The sequence below is a fragment of the Ambystoma mexicanum genome, chromosome 12, assembly GCF_040938575.1.
Source record: "Ambystoma mexicanum isolate Mex_15411 chromosome 12, UKY_AmexF1_1, whole genome shotgun sequence".
In the NCBI taxonomy this organism is placed as follows: Eukaryota; Metazoa; Chordata; class Amphibia; order Caudata; family Ambystomatidae; genus Ambystoma; species Ambystoma mexicanum.
This window is the reverse complement of record NC_090936.1, coordinates 403,339,203-403,358,398: the sequence shown is the minus strand read 5'-3', so window position 1 is coordinate 403,358,398 and position 19,196 is coordinate 403,339,203.

The window sequence follows — 19,196 nt, the reverse complement described above, 5'->3', positions numbered from 1 at the left end:
TGTGGGAGCCAGGTGAGCGTAACAGCCCATCTCAAGTGCAAGTCATCTTCTGTGTCAGACTAATACACAACATACTATAGGCTTCTCAAACTATAGGGCTCCTTAATACATGGCCCTCTTCAATTGGTTGGCAAGCTTGTACCCTTCTGGAATATTCCACTTGCTAGCAGCACGCAAGCTGGTACCCCAGGTGCTGGGAGTGTTGGCCTGGTCATGCCTTCCTACTCAATTAGCCCAACATCCATCATCACTCCTGCAGTGTGCCATTCAATTAACTCTTTGAACTCAGCCTTGCAGAGGTTCACTGCCCTAAGAAAAAAATGGAGTGTGGCATGGCCTTATCTTCTGGTCTTGGTGTAGCTCACCCCAAAGTCTATTTTCATCTGCCATGTAACTAGAGGCCCCATATTTTAGCTTTTTGTTGTATTTAACACTATTAAATGAAGAAATCTTGGCACCCTCAGTGGTTTTCATAACACCTGAAACAGGAGCTCAGCTTGCTTCTCACGTTATTGTATTTCTTGAGTACATGGCAATGCTCTTGTCGGCCCCAACTCTTGACACTGGGCCAAACAAGCCTTTCTCAAATCTTCTTTCGCCATCAGCTATTCTTATTCTACTGTGCCACACTTCCAACCCTTTCATTCACAGGGTCCAAGTTTTCTATCCATTCCTATATACATATAGATTGCCGAATCACCTGCAGTTTATTCACTATGTAGCCAGCCTTATGATTACTTTGTCTACTTGTGTTACTGTGTCTGTACATTTGTAAAATGGTTATGTATTTTCTTCAGTGCAATTCATCGTATTTTCTCCTCAGGTACACAAACGATTAGTTGCAGGCCTTATGATCAAGCGGTCCCTGCTGGTGCAGGACAGAGATACCCCAGGGAGCAGCAAAGGGGTGAGGCCAGGTATGTTTAACTGGGACTGCTAATAGACATTCAGTTGACTTAAACGGGTCTTCCCTTGGAAGTTTTCTCTCCTACATTGTCAGCTTTCAGCTCCAGGTTTTCTTGTGATATTCTATTTAAGGGATCTGGTTGCCTCTGAAATCTCTTATCTGCAGCTCTTTTTCTGCCAAGCCTTGATGGGGAGTCCCTCTCATTGCCAGGTCTCAGCAACAGCCCATCCATGTATTCACTTCACTATTCTAATCAGTTATTAGGAGCAATCCTTTGGAGAGGAGATCATTATGGCAATCATCCCAGTGTGACACTGTTACCTTTGATTCACCTAGTCGCCAGCTAGCCAAGGTTACCCTGGTTAGTATTCATTGGTTCTGCATCATTGACTCTTCCCAATTATCATATGGTATGATTGGTTATTTACAACACGCTTAATACCCAGAGGTTTCTAAGCGTGGACCCGGAATCGAACCTGTGTTGCTCTGTGTCGTCTTGCCCCTGAGCTATCCTCCGAGACAATATTCAGCTCTGGACATTAGGAGGAGGATACTTCAAGGACGGGCGTAGTGAACAAAATAGGTGGGTGCAGGTGCCCATGCAGCCTTTTATTACAGTGTTTTCAACACCACTGGCACTTCTGTGGTTAGCCAGAGAGTTAACTCTCTGAAATAAGGATGCTTAGGTTTGCTGGGCTGTTCCATTCTGCATCCGGTAATTTTGATCTTGTGCGCTTAAGGTTCAGTCAGCTGTATATTCGGGTAATTTGGAGTGAGTACAGTCAGACTGTTCAATTAGGTTAAGTTTAGGTGGGAAAAGACATGCCCTATTATTCGACCATGGGATCTGCCATTCCTGTGGATACATTGGAGTTCGCCTCTGCAAAACGCGGGAGCCTATTGGTGGGGTTCCACCTTTGGTGCTTATTTTTTTTTGTAGAACGATTTTATTATTTTCCACTTTTTCCATTTCACAACCAAAATTTACAACCAAATTAAAAGATCAAACAGTACGATGTAATAAAGATGTCCCTTAGCCATGCCCATATCTCCATCCTTGCCCCTGCCCCCAGCCATGCATCTCACCCCTCAACGCCTTGCCTCAGCTCCTCAGTTAGTTGGTGGATACCTTTTCCCCTCAGGCATGCCTCAAACCATATCCTAACCCATATCCAGCCATTATGTCCATATTTTGTTGAATTTTTGGGGGCATCCTCTATCTCTATGCACCCTCTTTTCCAATGCGCTACAGTAATCCATCCCCTCCCGCCAGCTGTGTATGCTCAAACGTGGAGGGCTGCCTCAACGGGCCGCTAGTAGGTCCTTGCCCATCATCATTGCCGTATTGATTAGGTTCTTTTCCTTGTCGATAAACCCTGAGACCCCCAGATGTGTAGAAACAATTTAGGACAATCCGGAATGGATGACCCGATCACCCCTGACAACGTGTCTCTCACTGACTTCCAAAACGACTGCTCCGTGGGGCAGTCCCATATCGTGTGGAAGAAGGAGCCCACCCACGTCGGCTTTTCGACTCATCTGGTAGAGTCGGTTTCTATTGTAACATACCGTGTGTAATATGTTGTACTGCATAAGGCGCATCCTCATCGTTATGCTCGCTTCCCTTGGTGAGCTCAGTGCTTCTACCCCCACCTCCGCCTCCAGGGCTCCCGAGTTTGCCTCCCAGTTCTCTTTAAACTTTAGCATAGGCTTGGACATGAAACTATACAAAATCTGGTACAGCTGTGTAATTGCCTTCCCCTTGATTTCCTCATCCAAAAGATTTGTCTCTATCAGGGATCTCTCAGGAAAGTCCCATGTATCCTGCTGTTCTCGTGCCAGGGCATGTTGAAGCCCAATAAATGTGTATAGTCCCTTTTCTCGAAGCCATATTCCCCCTGCAAGTACTGGAATGGGACCAGTTGACATTGTACCCTAATGTGTTCCATTTTTCAACGCCTCGTTCTTGCCATCTACTCTGACTTCCCAGTGTATAAACTTCCGGAAGAAATCTGCCTCCAAGGTCACCATTCGCCCCAAACCCATCGCTTTAAGCGTAGCCCAACATGTTTCCACTGTACGAATGCCAGGCTGAGTTAGGCCGTGTGTACACTGATTCCCATACAGTGTCTGCCTTGGGGGCCGGTTCCCCGGCATGTTCAGTTCTAGCCTAGCGTGAGGCCTGTCCCTTGCACCAAATAGTCACACCTTTGGTTCGTCTTAATGAAATTGCTTATGAAGGCAAAAGCAAGATTGGGGAAGTTCATTTTCGGTTTCCACTCTTGTAAATTCCGGATATGCTAACTTGCTTGTGCCTTGCAACTAGGTGTACAGTTTTCACTTTGTTGAGAGAATGGTATACCCTGTGTAGAAGGGCCCTTGTGACTCCTAGTCTTTTGCTCTCCTGGGATATGGCTGATGCGCTGAGGAGTTCCTTCAGTGCATGAAGTCTTCCCAAAAGATTGTGAGTCACTTGTATCCTGCAGTGAAATATGGGCAAGCCTGCACCATAAATATTCAGCGTTGCGTTAGCCTTGCCAGAGCTCAGGCGAGTACCCCCGGCCCTCCTCCATTAAAACACTGTCATGCTCTGAGGTAGCGTCCTCTAGGGCAGAATTTCATGGTGCTTTCGAGCAGAATTTGTAGGTGTGAAACATGTCTGGTAATCCTTGCATGGGTTAGCAGGGTTGCATGTTGACAGTGAGATGCTACACATGGATGCAGGTAAGATACAGCTGCATTCAGTGAGCTCACGCTTCTTACTCGGATACTGCTTGGGAGGTCTTTATGTAACTAAGGAGTGTGACGAAGAAGACATATTTGTGGGGGTAATGGCCGATTATTTACTGGTAATCATCATTACTGTGTCCTAATCTTCCTCATCACAGTCCTAACCTCCCTCGGCCTTCGCCCTGTGCTAGTTAAGCTTGGCATCATGCTGGATGGGTTTCGGTCTACTTGGTCGAAAATATTTGACCTTTTCCAATTTGACCTATTTTGTTTGTGTCTTTTTTGGTCGAAAATGTGGGGGGAGACCTTGCACAACTCCACCCGTTCTTCTCCTACCTTAACCTATTCCATTACCCCTCCCCATATATTTAATTTAATTTGACTGAAAAAACGATCCAAACAATTCTGTGAAATCGGAAAGGTAAAATGTTTTTCGATCAAGTATGCTAATACCACTGGATGTTAGGTGAATCTTGGAGGTTCTTATTGGCACTATTTCAGTGACCAAAGGAAACAAAAACACATGGAAGAAGGACTCAGGCAGTGCCTACAGTTCCTTCTGAGTTTGGAAAAGGGAGTAGGTGGAGCCTGCCACAGGGAACCGATGCCTAAGGACCTTGACAAGGAGGATGGACGAGCAGGTAATGTACAAAACTCTCCAGGCTACATGTACATGTGTATTCCTGTTGTACATGGAGACAGGATGGCACACTCTCATGGTTCATAGGAAGATTAGGACACTGTGCAATGGAGATTACTGCTGTTCTTTGCATTTTACATCTATAGGTACCAGGGTACAAGGAGGGCAGTGCAATATTTCAAGTGAGGATGCAAGAAGGGATGCAGGTGCGCAAGAGAATGAGAAGGGGAATAGCGCGCAGGAGGAAGCTATTCAGAGATGGTGCCATCAATGATGAGAAGGAGAAAATATGAACGAGAAAGGGTAAATGTGGGAGGGTAAGAGAAAAAGAAGGTGTGAGGAAAGATGAGAGAAAAAGGGCTCTGACTAAAGGTAAGAGTTGGAGAAGAAGGAATATGGGTAAGAGGAGATAGAGAGATAGAGACAGCACAGACAGAGAGAGAGACAGCGCAGACAGAGAGCGAGATAGCGCAGACAGAGAGGCAGCACTGAGAGAGAGAGAGAGGCAGCAGAGAGAGAGAGAGAGGCAGCACAGAGAGCGAGAGAGAGTGAGAGAGACTGCGCAGAGATAGCTACACTGCGTAAAGACAGCCAGTGCAGAGATGCATAGAGAGAAACAGTGCATAGAGAGACAGCACAGACAGAGAGAGAGTCAGTACAGAGAGACAGCAAAAAGACAGATGGCACAGGGAGACAGACAGCCAGAGAGACCATTTTAGAGGAGCAGCCGAATGCCTCTGCAGGAAGTCCCGCTCCCCTATTATCTATATGCTGGCAGCCTGAAAATGTGCCATGTTTGACACCAGCAGTTATGACTATTCTGCAGCGAATCTTTGAAAGAAGGTGTCCACTAAGAAAACCCTATAAGATGTATTCCCGAAGACATGACAGTCTCGTGGAGGAAGTTCCTGAAGAAATATGAAAAGAACAAGAGAAGGAGCTGGTGATGTCACAAGAACAAGCATGACCCGCAGAGAAGACTGGCTGAAGAAGAGAGTGTATGGACCTTATTGAAACTAATGACAAAATAAAGAATTAAGTAAACTTTCATATGCGAAAAGAAGATTGCACTTGTGAAGAGCACTGCAGAAAGTGCAAATTGTTCAATAACTGTACAGATGCAACAACACAAGTAGACCAAGTAAACTTAGAAGCTGGCTAAACGTAGTGAATAGACTGCAGGCAGAGCCGCCATTATATAGAAGATGGACATTATATAGAAGCTGGACTTTGGTGTCACAACTTTAGTAAATTCAAACCCAAGGAGAAAAGGATAAAATGTTGTGTTGCAGCAAAGAATTAGCTGGGATCGTGGAAGAGTCGAGAAGGGCTGTCAGGCCTAGTGTCAAGAATGAAGCAGCCAAGACTGGTTATCCATTCTCGAAGGCAGTAACCGTAAGACACTGAATCATCCCTTGGTAAGGTGCAAAGAAAGAAAACCATGAGTGACAAGTTTTATAAATTTAAGACAATTAAATGCTGCAAAATGGGCTGAATTGCGGTCTCCTGTCATGTGAGCCAAGGACGGAAATAGAAGTTGGACATGCTACCCTAGAACTATGATACTGCATGCTCATACTCCCTTATATTCTCAGACATGAGAATACATTGCAAGGCCAAGTTCAAAGATAATCTTCATGGCAGAAGGCATGGGTCATGAGAGATGTTGGGTTAATTGGGTGGGGAGGGAAAGTCAAGTCCACCTCCTGACACCTGGGGTATGAGCTTACGTGCTGCTAGTGAGCCAAATGTTCCAGACTGGCACAAGCGTGCCAACCACTTATAGAGGGCCATATAATGAAGGGCCTTATAGTTGAAGAGCCAATGATGTACAGGGTCTGTACTAATTGTTGAAGGTGACTTGCACTAGGGGTGGTGGGCATGTGTCCACCTGACGTTTGATGTCCAATCACAACCCAACCCCTTATAGAAAGTATACTTAGATGTTCCCCTTGATCCTATCCCAAATCCCCATAGGTTTCGTTTATTTACCACATAGTATGATGTCACGTATGACGGATTAATTTTTGCTCTAAAAGAATGATTGTTTATGAAATGCTTTGAAAGAATGCTATGCGACGTCCATTGATGTCCGTTATAACTCCCTGTTATAGACAATTGATATTAAAACTATCAATCTTGCCATCTTCCTGAGTTGGTTCCGTCATTTGCAGTAAGAGTTACTCTGCTTCCCATCCACTGCATGATACGCTACCCAAGAACCATATGTTCACATTCAGCCAGAGAGACAAACAGCGCAGAGAGACAAACATGCAGAGAGACAGCACAGAGAGAGAGAGAGCACAGAGGGAGCTCACGCAGAGAGAGAGAGAGAGCATAAACAGCAGAGAGAGAGAGGGAGATAGCGCAGAGACTGCAGAGAGAGAGGTAGCACAGTGCAGAGAGAGAGAGTGACAGCACATAGAGGGAGGGGCAGCACAGTGCAGAGAGAGAGTGACAGCACAGAGAGAGGGAGGCAGCACAGTGCAAAGAGAGAGTATCAGCACAGAGAGAGTGATGACACAGAGAGAGTGACAGCACAGAGAGAGCAAGTGACAGCATAGAGAGAAAGAGTGACAGTGCAGGGAGAGAGAGGGCCAGCGCAGAGAGCACACGGGACAGTGCAAGGAGAGAGAGTGACAGCACAGGGAGAGAGAGTGACAGTGTAGGGAGAGAGAGTGACCGCACAGGGAGATAGTGACAGCACAGGTGGTGAGAGTGACAGTGCAGGGAGAGAGAGTGGCGGTGCAGGGAGAGAGAGCATGCAAATAGAGACTGCTAAGACAGACAGTGCAAAGAGAGACAGTGCAAAGACAGCCAGCACATAGGGAGAGAGCCATTGCAGAGAGAGAGAGATATAGAACAGAAGGAGAGACAGCACAGAGAAAGAGAGAGACAGCACAGAGAGAGAGAGAGACAGCCCAGGGAGAGAGAGAGCACACAGAGAGAGAGATAGCACAGAGAAAGACAGCGCAGAGAGGCAGTGCAGAGAGACAGCACAGACAGAGAGAGACAGCACAGAGATAACAGAGCTAGCACAGAGAGAGAGAGAGATGGCACAGAGAAAGAGAGAGAGACAGCACAGAGAGAAACAGCGCAGAGAGAGACAGAGGGACTGCGCAGAGACAGCCAGTGCAGAGATACAGAGAGCATAGACAGACAGCGCATAGAGAGAGACAGCGCATAGAGAGATAGTGCAGAGAGAGAGAGAGACAGTGCAGAGAGAGACAGCACAGAGACAGAGAGACAGCACAGAGACAGACGGCACAGAGAGACAACCAGCCAGAGAGACAGACAGCCAGAAAGACATACAGCACAGAGAGACAGTGCAGAGACCGCAACATCACAGAGAGAGAGGCGGTGCACAGAGCAAAACAGAGAGGTATGGCAGAGAGGCAGTGCAGAGAGGCAGCACAGATGGCAGCGCAGTAAAAGACAGCACAGAGAGAGAGAAACAGCACAGAGAGTGCAGTGAGTGAGAAGGAGTGATAGTGCAGAGAGCAAGAAGGAGTGACCATGCAGAGAGAGACAGTGTAGAGAGAGAAAGACAGCGCAGAGAAAGACGGCGCAGAGAGTGACATGTATGGTCGTGGCACATCTGTACATTGTAGGGTTGCTGCGTCTACCAGATAAGTCTGTTTTTAAAAACATAAATGACTTCATTTGTACATTTCAACCCATTATCGCCAAAGCCCATTTCTGTTCTTCCAGTCTGCATACTGTTCAAGCATTTCTGCCGTCTCATACTAGTGGGTAAGTGCTTGAAGTCACATGAAAACATGTATTGCCACTGGAATGCCCTGCAAAACGCTCTCTCTAATCTTCCCATCTACGTGCATTTGTACAGACTCCTTTCATAAATCGCTCCACAAAATTAATATGCATTGTTCTAACAAAAGCGGATAATGCTGCACCTGGCACCCTCCCACTAGACTCCTCCACGCCGGTATGATCCTCACTAGCACCAATAACCCCCGCTCTAAGCTCACCTAGCCACTTGTGGCCATGTTAATCGGGGCACCTTTTTTTGGATCAATGTATTTTCTTACACAACATGAATTACTTAGATGTAATCTTGTGTTCCTATCTCAATAAGTACACACCTTATCTCAACATTCTCCAAAAGTCTGACGGTCACTTTTTAATTCCTCTCGAACAGATGACTGCAAAACATCAGAATTCACGCATAGCTCCCAACCTTTTTTGTCACCTAGGCGGGTGAAAACTCCCGATTTTCTTTTTGGCGGGTGAGAGGCCCATTGAAGTGAATGGGTGTATGAGGGACTTGGGCTTGGCGGGTGTTTCGTCTGCTTTGAAGGCGGGTGACACCCGCCAAAAGCGTGTGAGTTGAGAGCTATTTTCACGTCTGCGTGATGCCACTCGTGTGTTTACCAAATGCCAAAACAACGGCTCCACACGACGCTATCATTTAAAATGTGTCCATTTAAACTCAATAGTGCCCACGAGTGGGGTTTTGGGGTAACACAGTACCCTAATGACACGGTCACCTGAATACTTACTAAGCACGACACGTTCACAGGAGAACACATTTCCAATGTTTTCCTTTTTTTTAACAATGCGCCGTTGGACAATGACGGGTGTTTCCCAGCGACATGCGTTACCGCAAAATTCTGCTTGCGGAGATCGGAGAGACAGCGTGGGATCATGGTGTAGGTAAAGGAAGTGGGGGGAGTGATTGGCAATCAGTCCGGGAAAGTGAGAAAGGAGTTGAGTGCAGACGAGGGGATGAGGGCGGCAGACAGACCCGACGCTAGGAAAGCAGAAATTATATGCTGAAGGCAAAGAAAAAGGCACTGGGAGATGAAACGCAGAGTACAGAATTGCATGGCAAGAGTGATCGAATGCTGAAATAAAATGGCTGCCCTCCGTACAGAAACACAGACTGTAGAACCAATGGCATCCTCCTGACATCATCTGCACATCCAATCAGGTCATGTTTACATCAAGAGACACTGGAACAACACCCATAAATCAGTATTTGGACAATTTGAAAGCCATATTACAAAACACACATCTTTAACAAAACCTCTTTTTTTAAAACCAAATACATTAACATGTGGAACATAATGTAAAAGATGCAATAAATATTTTTAAAGCATCAATCAAGTGAAACAACTTAAATAACATTAACAGATGGCGGCTGCCATTTTGGGAGTAGAAATGGCTGACAAATTCACCACACAGTAGAAATTGAGCCAAAGAGTGCAAACGGAGGTGTGGTTCAAGGGGAAATGGGTGGGAATGGGAGGCAAATCCTATAGATTTCACTTAGCAATGGGCATTAAAAGGGTGGGACACATAGCCAAACTACATATATCCATCCTCATATGTCAACCTGCATTGAAAAGCATTACAAACCTGCATTCAAAGCCCCTATTTCAAGCTCTCATGTTAAAGCTCTTATTTTAATGACAATAGTTTCAGCTTTATAGGTAGCGCTTCCAGCGCCACCTAATAGCCAAAACAAAAAAGGGCTGTTAACCAGGAGGGTGTGCCATTAGGTGTATATTTAAAAACGAGGGAGTATCCGTGTACAAGAAAGCACAACAGTGTGCATTTGAGGCTCGGCATAACAATGAATGCATTTATTCAACCATGGGAGTGTGCCATTCGGTTCTACATCAAACTGAAGGGGAGTATGCATGTACACAAACTACTATAGTGATCCATCCTATCGCCATGTATACATGAAAGTATGCATGTTCATGTAACCACAAGAGAATGCAGACACACGTAACCCCAAGAGTGTGGCATTCTTACAACATCTGATCGCAAGAGTATGCATCGGCACGCCACCATCAGAATGTGCCATTGTCGGTCCAGATCTAAGTTATAACCTCAAATCCTTTACTGCGAATACGATTTCAGCACATTTATTTTTGCATATCTCATCTCAAATGAACGCGAGGGAGACCACACACTGCCTCCAAACCCCCCCCCTATACCCCCATATCCCACCCACATTTTTAATACCCAACCCACCCCATCTATATTGCAATGAAATGCGTGAAAAAAAATCCGGCGAAATCAACCTCGCAATAATGGGATGCAATGGTTGAATACGATGCCGTCAGGTCCACATATTGATTGCAGAATGGTACTCTTTTCAAGAGCCATAATTGTACCATTGTTCGGTCAAAGTGTGTCGTCCTGTCTGGCCCTATCAGTCCATTGGAAGCCAGCTGCCAGCCCACTCCTCACGGTATGAACTGCATTCCGAAAGGAAATATCATTTGCGCATTGAAAATGGCTCTCTCACTGCCGATTACATCGGATGTACAGCCCTCATACTTCTTCCCGAAGGCCTGCAGGGCCGTATTAACACCCTTAAGAATGGCATAACGCCCAAAAGAGATCTCTTAGCTGCTAACCACTGCTCATAGGAAGTTAGGAATACGCGACTTACTTCGCGTACAGTGCAGCATAACCGTCCCTCACCTGTGGCTCCATTTCCTCTCTTCATTAGCAATAGGCACCTGGGCTCATGAGTCACCGCCTTTCACAAAGCGCTAACCCCACATTGACAGGTTATTCAGGATAACATACCTGCCTTGTCCAACTATTGATCTGATAAGATCCTTCTCACATATAAGGTACTTTACAGCAATATGGTTGTACATATACAATGGCTCTAGCGAGCATCTGCCCAGCTGCAATTGACCCATGCATCTCAAACAGAGCCAAACTAATATTTGTGTTTTTGTCTCTCTTTCTTCATCTTCCAATATATCTATCTCCAATATGAAAACATTATGTTACACAGTATTTGGTATTACTTTTTCCTTTTTCCTTTGTCCATTGCAAATCTCCACAACCTTGTGCACTTTGAATCAAATTTGCTGATGACTTTCTTACATTTATATATTTTGTTTTGTTGTTGGATTTTGACTAAACCCCTCCCCCAACACCCAAATCCTTCTTTTTTCAATGCAATGTCATAAATATGGTTGGAACAATTTGATTTGTTTGTCTTGCCAATCTCTCTGTTGCCATATTCTGGATGCCATTTATACTTTTCAGCCAGCAGCCTCTGCAACTGCTGATGCCATATATACTTTTCAGCCAGCAGCCTCTGCAACTGCTGATGCCATATATACTTTGCAGCCTGCAGCCTCTGTAACTGTTGATGTCAGTTATACTTTTCAGCCTCTGTAACTGTTGATGCCATATGTGCTCTGGTACATGCAGCCTATGTAACTGTTGATGCCATATATACTTTGCAGCCTCTGTAACTGTTGATGCCATATGTACTCTGGAGCCTGCAGCTCTTGTAACTGTTGATGCCATGTATACTTTGGAGCCTGCAGCCCCTGCAATCACTGATACGTCATGTTTCCTAGAACATGTAGCCCCTTTAATCCTTGATGCCACATTTACGCTGGATCCTGTAGCCCCTGTGCTCATTAATGCTTCATGTATCCCAGAGTCTGCAGCCCCCTGTAACTGCTAATGTTTCATTTCATGTATCCCAGAGGCTATAGCCCCCTCAATCCTTGATGCCATATGCATTCGGGAGCCTGAAGCACTCTCAATTGTTGACTCCAGGTACAACTCGAAGCCTGCAGCCCCGGCAATTACTGGTGCTTCATGTACCCTAGAGCACACAGCTTTTGTAACATTCAACACCACTTGTATTATGGAGCCTGTTGCCCCAGTAACCCCTGATGCCTTATCCTTCTTCAAGCTTGCTTCCCCTGTAATCAGTGATGCCTCACCCACTGTGGAACCATCTACCTATCCAACTGCTAACACTGCTAGTTTACTTGGGAGCCGGCTAGTTCGGCAATGATTGAAGTGGTTGGCATATATGCCACAGCTGACCCAACCAGCAACACTAATACAACCAAATCTTACTTACCTGGCAAGATCACTAGCACTGGCGATAAGATTCCCGATGCCACTACAAGGCACCTCATGGGAGCATTGATCAATGCAGATCTATATGATTACAATGACCCCAAGAATTCCGACGGTCGAAAATGCTGACTTTTTTCCCCCCAAACCCCTTTACACCACATACATTCCCCCATACTAATATTATGTCCCATATCCCCCATATATATATATATATATATATATATATATATATATATATATATATATATATATATATATATATATATGGTGTAAAGGGGTTGGGGGAAAAAGTCAGAATTTTGGGAGTCGGGATTCTGAGGGCGACATTTTGGCCCATTACCATCAATGCTAGATCCCTCTTAGCCCACTCCCTCGATAAATATCCAATCTCATCACCTCTCATAACCTCAACCTCATAGTCATCACTGAGATATGGCTACATGCTGCCGCTAGACCATCACTCTTCCTTGCCATCCCGTATAATTACACCATCTTTAGGAAAGATAGATTGATCACCAAAGGAGGCGAGGTAGCTATCATAGCTAAAAATCAGCTAGCTATCAGAGAAATCTCCAACCAACCATTGCAGTCAGGAGAACTGATCTCAGTACAAATCCCCCTCTCCAACAGTCCAACACTAACTAGCCATTTAATGTATAGACCTCCTGGCCCTATTCTATCCTTCGAGTAAGACATTACACATCTCCTCTCAGTGATATCGAGCCAAATTCCAGAATCATACTCCTGGACGACACTGAGGATGACAACACACTTACCCTAGCCAATTCCATCGAAGCTATGGGCTTCACCCAACGTATCCTAAAACCTACTCATAACAAAGGTTGTATGCTAGACTGGCTGGCAGACACCAACAGCAACACCAACATCATTTCCAATGCCCATGTCCCTGGTCCGACCACAATGTTATCTTATTCACTATTTCTAAGAATAACTTAACTAGCACTATGTTGCAAACCGCATCAGCATCCCTCTTAAGAAATGCCCGGAATATCACCCCAGCTAATATTCTCCTGCGGCTACAATCATTAACCAACTGCTTATACTCAACCAATGAACCTAGTTCCATGGTAGAACTCTATAACCATACTCTCCTACTCACCATCATCAATGTAGCTCCTCTGAGTAAACGCAAACCAAAACCCTCAGCGCACCTGAACTCTTGGTAGACCCCAAACCTCAAAGCACAACGTGCTACCAAACAAGCAGCTGAGTCTTCTTGGAAAAAGATACCCTCAACCGCCAAAAAAAGAACACTTCACTTCACTGTCCAAAACATACAAACAAGCTATTCTCCATGCAAAGAGCTCAACTTACAATGAGCGAATTCAAAAGGCTAACTCTGGTACGAAAGAACTCTTCACTATTTTGCAAGAACTCGAATCACCAGTTTCCCTGTCCAAATGTTGCCTTTAAGAAATCACCGGCGCGCAAACATTCAAAAGCACTTTTAGACAGAAATCTCCCTACGCCAAAGGAAAATTGTAGGGAAAAAAATCAAATTGGTAATAACTGAGGCACAACCAGACCTTGTGCCCCCACTTCCTCTCACCACGCACCTATTTGAGTTCACTTCAGTCACTGTCGCGGAAGTCACAGAAGTCATGAAAGGCCTGAAGCAATCCAGATGACAAGGAGATATCTGTCCAGCTTCACTCATAAAAGAATGTGCAGTAGAGCTGTCCCCCTTCATCGCTTCACTATCAACAACTCTTTCTCCTCTGCTACATGCCATCCAATCTAAAAGATGCCTGGGTACTCCCTCTCCTTAAGAAGCAGACATTAGACCCCAATACCCCCACTAACTACCGCCCAATCACAACAGTCCCCTTCCTACTCAAAATTTTAGACAGAGCTGCATACCTACAAATACAAAAACACACTGACACCAACAACCTCCTTGGCCTACACCAAATCGGGTTTCTGCCCAGGTCACAGAACGGAATCAGCACTCCTGGCTTTAAAAATCCAAATAGACGAGATCAAAGACAATGGTAATCTTGACATCCTCCTCTTCTCGACCTCTCTGTGGTCTTTAACTTGGTAGACCATGAAATCCTGTCAACACCTATCCTCAGCAGCCCACTTTTCCACTAAAGCAATAGCTTGGATCAAGTCCTTCCTATCTAACCATACAAGGAGGGTCTTTTCCACCTCTGCAACTGCCCACCAGCCTCAGTCACATGTGGAGTTCCCCAAGACTCGTGTGTCACCCCAATGCTTTATAATATATCCACTAAACCTCTATTCAACATCCTAGATGATCTGGGTTTTTCCTATACTAACTATGCAGATGACACTGAGATCGTCCTGCCCATCTCAGGCAACTACAATACCGATTATAACGCACTATCCCAAATTTACCAAACCATCCAAGTGTGGATGGCACAACATGCGCTATGCCTAAACAACGAAAAAACTGAGCTGCTCCTCATAGGATCACAAACGTGTCTAAATAAACTTAACAAAGCTTATAAATGCTTTGTCATTGATGGCATTATCATCCCAGTCTGAAAAGAATTAAAAACTCCGGGAGTCTACCTGGATTCCTTGCTTTCCCTAACGAGACATGTAAACGCCAAACACCAAATGGCAGCATACACCTCTAAATACATCAATGCCTTCAGACCTTTCCTGACCCCTGAAAGCCGTATTACGATCGCCGGAGCCCTCAGTCTGTCCAGGATAGACTACTGCAATGCCCTCTTCGCAGGCTCAACTTCTCGGAATATAAAATAATTACAGATAACTCAAAATAATGCTCTGAGATCAGCCTTAAACATTGAATAAAAAAGAGCAAATTTCTCCTGCAAGGTGCAATGCACACTGGCTACCTGCTCGCGAAATCATTTCGTACAAAATACTCTTTCTAACGCACAAATGCTGGTCAAACACAGCCCTTCGATAATTATCTTGAAAATTCTCCAAATCACAGTCTAACAGACCTACCAGGCTGCCCAATTGCACCTCCTATCAGTTCTCAGACTTAAGCTCCAAGAAGCAGGGGGCAGCCGCTACCCAATTGTGGCTGCTAAACACTGCAACGCCCTCCCCCTCTCCTAACATCTGAATCCTCCTTCTGGTCCTTCGGTAAAGGCCTCAAAACCTGGCTCTTCAAGCAAGAACTCTAACTTTGTGAAGATCCCACGCTCCTCCGGGTCTTAAACGCTATCATGCGTTCTCTATTATTTGTACCGTCATTGTTTGTTTCTACTTTGATCCTACTGTTGCCAGTGCCCAGTTACCTCCGGGTTCGGTGCGCTTTAGAAATGCCCAAATAAATTAATTAATCAATAAATCAAGTACTCATTATAGCCATGTATGCAACTAATGCTACATTCCATGGCATCCGCGTGCCACCATGAGTGTGCAACATTGAATCCATGTAAATACATGTCTCCACGGTGTAGTCATTGCCCGATGAATTTGCTATCAGAGCTCCATGTTGCTACGACAGTGCTTCATTGCTTTTTGCATGTGACCAAGACAGTGTGCCTTTTGCAGGCCCATGTAAACAGGAAAGTGTTTCTTTCCGTACCCATGCCACTTTGAAAACGTCCCATTTCCTGTCTATTTTCTCATCAGAGTGCCACTTCCTGCGAGTATAACCATGACAGTTTCCCATTAGCCCATGTTCTTGTAATGCACATGTAAACGTGTGCTGGTATATATATTTTTTAAACATGTTTATTTAAAGTACTAATAAAAAGCGAACAAGGTTCCTAAGGAGCATTGCAAAAACCCATAAGACAAACTAAAATTCGGTACACAACACAGACTATTTTCCTAGACTAAACATATGACACAATCCATCATCAGTTACAGCACTTACCAAACGCTGCAAAAATACTAACAAGACAGAAAGAGTAATCTAAGCATTAGAGAGGGCTAAGTGGAAGCAGACGCCAATAAACAGGCGTTCACTTGATGCTAGAAGCATGATGATGTGGGGGCCAGCAGAAGAGAGGCTGGCAGGCTAGAGTGTGGAATATCAGAGCTCGAGTTCTTTTTACTTCCGGTCCTGAAGCCGCAGGCAACTGTCTCTCCTTGATGATCATATCCCGACAAAGGGTTGTAGCTTTGCAGCCGTATAGAGGAGCTTTAGCGGGCCGTATCCGACCTCGAAGAGGACCCGAGCCTCCAGGGAAGGCAATGCAGAGGCAGCAGAAAGGTCGTGGCCTCATCCTTCAGTGCAGAAGGACGGACTATACGGGTCTAGCACTGCCCCATGAACGCCAACGAGTAGAGCAAATTCCCATCTAGAGGATGTCAAATACGTGCTTGGACAGTGCATCAGGGGTGAGGGAAGGCCTCATGCGACAGACGGACTTGCACTGTCTGTGCCCAAGTAAAATGAAACTGGCGCAGCGTATGTTTCCATATCAAATCAGTCGGCCATCTTGTGCGCATGTAAAAAAGACAGTACCCGACCTTGCCCCATGTACAAGTGTCAGCCACGCCGAATGTAAACCAACTTCCCACCATTATACCCATGCAAAGTAAGTGTGTTACTATGCCTCGTGTGCAACACAAGTATAACACTATGTGTGCTCATGTTTCATGAGTATGCCACTGTTCCTAGCGTAACATAAGCATGTGTCCCTGTGTGTGTCCATGTTTAATGTGTTGAACAGTGCCCATTATACAATGAGAATTGGCTGCTAGGTTTCCCCATATAACATGAACATGTGCCACATGCGCGCGTAGCATGTACAACAAGTGTGCCTTTATCCCTGCCTTTACTATGAGAGTGTGCGACATTGGCTATGCGCATGAAAAAGAGAGTGTATCACGATAGGCCTGGCAACATTAGCTTGCCACCATGCCACATGTACCCAAGTATGCAGTTCCGTGGGTCCAAGGCAAATAAGAGAGTGTCACTTTGCCCATTGTAAAATGAGTGCGCCAATGTGAGTCAATGTGACTTTGTGCCCTGGTAAAATGATTTTGCCACTGTTTCCCACGTGCAATGAGATTTGACCACTCTCATGTGCAACAAGATTATGCCACTGTTTGCTGTATATCCATGTACACCATGATTGTGCTACATGTCCAAAGTGAAAGCTTGCTCTGTGTGTACATTTAGGCACGAGTTGTCACTGTTGTTGCGTACATGTGTAGGCACGATAATGTGTCACTATGTCCCAGCAGCAACAGAAATCCAACAAGGGTACGAACGATTGTTCTGCTGAAGTGTCCAGGGATTTTGGTGGCAGTGTGGCATTTCACATTTGTAGGATTAATTTTAACTTTATGGGCAATGGAGTCAAGGACGATTCCACGCTGCGACCACTCTTGATCACAGGGCCTATGAAGAGCCCAGCTGTAGCACACAGGATATATCCAGAATCAATTTAGGACCCCATAGGGGGGAAGATAATTCTACAATTAGCCTTGTTAAAGACCCACGAGGTTGAAACATGTGTCGGCAGACCACAATTGGGACCATGAGCCCACACTGCAATTGATAAAGAAACCTTGCACTTATCACTAAAACGCAACAACCGTGGAAAATCTATACTTTTTCAAAAACTACAAACTGTGAGGTATCCAGGAAAAACCCCTTTATATATAACATAACTGAGAAAAACTATTTTCCTCTCTTTAGGGAGTAGAGAATTTGTAATTTATTTTAAAGAACAGGGTTCTAGGAATACCTGTAAGTAACACTTTTACAGCCATTAGCAGCTCTTTTGAAGATATATTAAACATTTAAAATGTTCCATAAACGTTGTGCCCTGCTTCTTTCTCTCATCAAGCATAAACAAAACTCTACTTTGTTGGAAGTTCGCCGCAACTTTGGTGAATCTTGGACAGACCAAATCGTGCACTCCACCAACTAGCTTCGTGAAAAAGTATGGTGACACCACCAAGCTAATGAACGTACATAACTAAACAGCAAGCACAATGCATGAAGCACCGGAACAGACTAACAGTAAATACCAAAGGGAGCCTGATACCCCCATTACTACCATTAGGTGAAGAATAGACCTCTGATGGGTGGGACTATTTGGGAGAACATTCTGCCATCTTGGTCTTGATTAATAGATAGATCGCTCTTTTACCGTATATAGAAACATTATCATTTTAGGCTTTCTTTTGGTCTATGATCTGTGCCTGACCTCAGGAAGCGCTCTGCAAAATAACACATGGGATTGCGAAACCCGTTTAACTATTCATTTTCCCATCCTGCCCCATTCAAGTAAACTTTTCAGCATGCCGGCAGTCTAATTACGCAGACAAAGCCCACACACACTGGAACGTTTGCCAACATAAAAAAACCAAATAGTTTGCATGTTCATCAATGTTGGCAAGTGAAGATGCACGGCAGCACACCACTTTGTCTACGCCTCGCCAGTCAGCTAAATGATCTCTTTGTTAGCGCCTTTACTTGCGTCATTTCAGCCAATTGTATGGACTTTTCATACTCTCTTTCCATTACCTTGACTACTCTCCTCTTAATTATGTTTCCCATGCTTCTTTGATACCCCGGTTGCCATGTTTCTGGGCTGTACCTGCTCAATTTAATAGGAGACTGGTTTCTGGATTATTGGCCCCCCGAATTCCTGCATCACCATCCCACTCCCTTTGCCTGACTGAGCAGTGACATGATTCTAGTCATCATTTTCATTAGAAAACAGAGACCTCTGTTTTGTAGCATTTTCCCCTTTGTAGAGAGCAAATCGCCGTTTTTTTTTGGTTATGCAACTTGGGGGGGGACCTTCGTGGATTGACAGGTGTGTTGTCAAATGGGATTGTATGAAGTTAACAGTTTGGTCTGACAGGAATCTCTTCTGAGATTTAGACGGTGGTCATCTTGTAAAGGGTTTCACAAACAAAAGCCTAGGGACCTAGGGACTGGGATTTTTTTATTTCTAAACTCCAGGGTCTTCCTCCTCTAGATTCTGAGGAGAATCGTGAGTAGGAGGTCGTTTATTTCAGAAGATTGTAGTGGCAAAGGGACTCTGATTACCTCTCTAGCATTGCCTGTGTGGGCAAGAAGGTTTTGTTTTTCAGCACATG